At 41.1% G+C, this 4,541-nt stretch overlaps 1 long non-coding RNA gene across 1 annotated transcript; it reads right to left on the bottom strand.

Moving 5' to 3' along the window:
* Positions 1 to 614: 614 nt before the first annotated feature.
* LOC143031242 (uncharacterized) lies at positions 615 to 2,034 on the bottom strand. The gene is made up of 2 exons (XR_012966989.1): positions 1,854 to 2,034; positions 615 to 854 (listed from the first exon to the last, which is right to left on the bottom strand). It is a non-coding gene; the product is annotated as an uncharacterized LOC143031242 (long non-coding RNA).
* Between the last annotated feature and the right edge of the window lie 2,507 nt (positions 2,035 to 4,541).

Here is a 4,541-nt window from a genome sequence, read left to right as displayed (position 1 = left end):
TTTTTCCTGCTTAATGAATTGAATTCACAAAGACGGACACTTGAACTCTGTCGCCGACATCTCCGGCGTCCCGTCCGATGTCATTTGTATTTGGCGGGAGTGATGTTTCCTATCCTCTACCTCCTCCTCCTCCTCCTCCTCCTCCTCCTCCTCAAAGGAGGAGTGTCCGGGGTCTACTGCAAGGGATACCTGGGGCAGCGGATGGATGGACTGAGAGGAGATTCGCAACCGGCAGCGGGAGATGACGACGTCATTTCATAGCAGCAGAACGTTTGAATGCAAAAATCTTAGATCTACAGGGGCGAAAAAATAGAACATGACAAAAACAAAAACAACAAGAAGCATACGAAATGGGAGACTAGAAGCAGAAAACTAAAGGTTGCCAGGGCAGAAAATCAAAGAAAGAAAGAAAGAAAAAACAAAAACAATATATCAGCAGTCAAGCGAAGAGACCATGCGCAATAGCATGGGTACTAACAGAAATGCCCGTGCCGAGGAAACTACCACAAACGTCTGGTATGTGCACATGGGAGTGGGCGCAGTGCATGTGAGAGGCAAAAATGACCTCAGCCTTTGTAAGCGGAATGTTAGTACCTCAACGAAAAGACACTCACCAAAGACGCAGCAGTACCAATAGTCTATTATCACGTAATAATGATACCACCAGACGCAGCAAATATCAAACGGCGTTCCACCCAGATGCAGACAGAATTCTTTCGTTGGGACACACATGCTTTTGCGCTGTGCACAATAGCAGGTGCTAGTGACTGGAAATACTGCTGTAATCGTGTTTGTATATTTACTCGTGGTTGTACTTATGGGTGTCGTCGTGCTTGCAATTCCAGGTTTTGTATCTGTGTGGAGACAAAGCCACCATTATAAAATCGCGTTCATAACATTCGTTATTGCATATACAGTATATACATACATAATACATATGATATAGAGTATATATATATATATATATACATATATATGTATATATATACATATATATGCATACATATATATACACATATATATATATACATATATATATATATATGTATATATATATATATATATATATATATATGTATGTATACACACACATACACACACACACACACTGAATTGAATACCACAGCATTTTTACAGTTATTAATTTTCTTCTTTTCAAGTTTCCTCACTAAAGTTCTAATATTGGGAGTATGAGCGAAAACGAACTTTCCAAAGTTCTCCATTTTAATTAATCGACGTTTCGACTGCTATATACATACATATATATATATATATATATATATATATATATACATATATATATATATATCTATATATAGTATATGTGTGTGTGTGTGTGTGTGTGTGTGTGTGTGTGTGTGTGTGTGTGTGTGTGTGTGTGTGTGTGTGTGTGTGTGTGTGTGTATAGCTTACTAGAGTAAATTCACAGAGATGGAGACTTGAACTCTGCGCCGACACCTTCAGCGTCCCGTCCGATGCCATTTGCACTTGGCGGGAGTGATGCTATTTCATAGCAGCAGAACATTTGAATGCAAAGCTCTTAGATTTACAGGGGCGAAAAAAATGCAATCATAGGACATGACAAAGGGAAAAACGTCAAGAAGCATACAAAACGGGAGACTAAAAAAAAAAAAAAAAAAAAAAAAAAAAAAAAAAAAAAAAAAAAAAAAAAAAAAAAAAGATCAACAGTCGAGCGAGGAGACCATGGGCACCTAACAGAAATGCCCGTGCCGAGTAAACTACCACAAACATCTGGTAGCCGTATATGGAAATGGGCGCAGTGTATGAGAAAAACAAGAAAAACATCAGCCTTTGAAAGCGACGTGTCAGTACCTCCATGAAAGGATACTCACCATAGACGCAGCAGTGCCAACCATACTCTCTACTGATGCAGCGTTTATCGCTCGACTTTAGACCCTGAAGAAGACAGTGGGCTTCCGATGGAACGCAAAAGCCTTTATCCTTTATACAATCGTCGTCGGGTGTGGCTATTATGCGGGCGCAGCAGACGCAGCTGGGCTGCTTCTTACCGCAGCCACCTTTTAAAGTTGCATGGGTAGCGCTCAAAGCTTCACATTCATGCTTCAGTTTGCAGTCGCCATTTCTTTTTTTGCAGCCCTTGGTTTTACATATTTTAGGGACGCAGCAGACGCAGACGGGCTGCTTCTTACTGCAGCCACCTTTTAAAGTTACATGGGTAGCGCTCAAGGCTTCACATTCGTGCTTCAGCTTGCACTCGCCATTTTTATCTTGGCAGCCCTTGTCTTTACATGTTTTAGGGGCGCAGCAGACGCAGCCGGGCTGCCTCTTACTGCAGCCACCTTTTAAAATTTTATGGGTAGCGTTCAAGGCTTCACATTTGGGCTTCTGTTTGCACTCACCATTTCTTTTTTTGCAGTCCTTGGTCTTACATGTATTAGGGGCGCAGCAGACGCAGCCGGGCTGCCTCTTACTGCAGCCACCTTTTAAAATTTTATGGGTAGCGCTCAAGGCTTCACATTCGAGCTTCAGTTTGCACTCGCCATTTCTTTTTTTGCAGCCCTTGGTTTTACATGTTTTAGGGGCGCAGCAGATGCAGCCGGGCTGCTTCCTACCGCAGCCACCATTTAGAATTGCATGGGTAGCGTTCAAGGTTTCACATTCGTGCTTCAGTTTGCACTCGCCATTTCTCTTTTTGCAGCCCTTGTCTTTACATGTTTTAGGGGCGCAGCAGACGCAGCCGGGCTGCCTCTGACTGCAGCCACCAATTAGAATTGCATGGGTAGCGTTCAAGGCTTCATATTTGTGCTTCAGTTTGCACTAGCCATTTCTTTTTTTGCAGCCCTTGTCTTTACATGTTTTAGGGGCGCAGCAGACGCAGCCGGGCTGCCTCTGACTGCAGCCACCATTTAGAATTGCATGGGTAGCGTTCAAGGCTTCACATTCGTGCTTCAGTTTGCACTCGCCATTTCTTTTTTTTTTTTGCAGCCCTTGGTTTTACATGTTTTAGGGGCGCAGCAGATGCAGCCGGGCTGCTTCTTACCGCAGCCACCTTTTAAAGTTGAATGGGTAGCGCTCGAGGCTTTACATTCGTGCTTCAGTTTGCACTCGCCATTTCTTTTTTTGCATCCCTTGTCTTTACATTCTATAGGCAAGCAGCAAACGCAGTCGGGCTTCTTCTTACCGCATCCGCCTTTCATGATATGGGCGGTGTTCTTAGCTGCACATTCGTCTTTTGGTAGGCTAGTGCCTTTTTTTTCCTTGCCGCAAGGCTTGGTTTTGCATGTAGGGGCACGGCCTATCTTTTTCTTCTTTCGTATTTTACCAGAATTGCCCATAGGCCGAATAAGGTCATTTGAAATCAATTCTTACAGTTGGCTCATCTAATCTGGAACCTGATTTCAATGAAATTTTGAAGTCAAACGACAGTATCATTCGTAACACTAATTTGGTTGCATAAAACTAAAGGCAGGAATCTATTTAGTTTAACCCTGATTTTTTCCAACAAGATATGTTTTTATTTTTCCATGTTTATACTCTAATATTTGAGAAAATTAAATTACTGGCACTGATTTTTTTTTTTTTTTTTTTTTTTACATTTTTTTCCTTTGGCCCGCATAAATATGAGAAATATAAAATGTGGCCCTTATATTTAAAAGTTTGGAGACCGCTGCATTAGGTGATTTGGTGTTCGCTCATCTCTCTAATGCAAGAAGGTTAACTAGAATTTTAGAAAACACAAGAAAAAGATCAACAACTGCTACAATGTTGCTTCCTTATTTCCTTTTCATATATATACAATACTATATATATATATATATATATATATATATATATATATATATATATATGTATGTAAGAGGCCGGTAGTTGTACGAATGGAAATCAGATTGCGAAATACATGGGTATTGGAATGCTGACTCAACGAGTCCAGACTCGACGCCTACTGTTGTTATAAACAAAGATTGGAAGGCGCCGTTATGTCTATGTAAACACACCGACGGAGGTGACTGCTTTATAATCGCTAATGTAATCAAAACTGTAAGCGCAAGTTATTGTTCATTTGACAATGCTGAGGTAAACGATATCGCTATACTCGGTGCATCGAAAACTGGCCATTAGGGCGGAGCACGGAGATTCCCCCTGTGTTGCCACATATAATTATCTTATAATTCTATTTTATTTTAAACTTTACTTTTTATGATTTTATAATGTTGCCACATATAATTATATTATAATTTTTTGTCACACACCACCACTGAGGTATAAATCAAAGCAATGTTTTCTATACAAAGGTTTCGTTTCCTCGATTCGTGGACATGGCATATGTGCGGGAGAGAGCGACGTTGCCACTCTATCCCTTCTCTGGCCACGCCCCCACACTGCATTCAGAAAACATTGCATCCACACGCACGTTCTCGCCATGGATAAATATATATATATATATATATATATATATATATATATATATATATATAGAGAGAGAGAGAGAGAGAGAGAGAGAGAGAGAGAGAGAGAGAGGGCGGGCGGGTGGGTGGGTGGGCGAGCCGTGCGGGCCGTGT

The sequence above is a fragment of the Oratosquilla oratoria genome, chromosome 1, assembly GCF_046742065.1.
Source record: "Oratosquilla oratoria isolate Oo_2021 chromosome 1, ASM4674206v1, whole genome shotgun sequence".
In the NCBI taxonomy this organism is placed as follows: domain Eukaryota; kingdom Metazoa; phylum Arthropoda; class Malacostraca; order Stomatopoda; family Squillidae; genus Oratosquilla; species Oratosquilla oratoria.
This window is presented reverse-complemented; position numbering and strand designations above follow the sequence as displayed.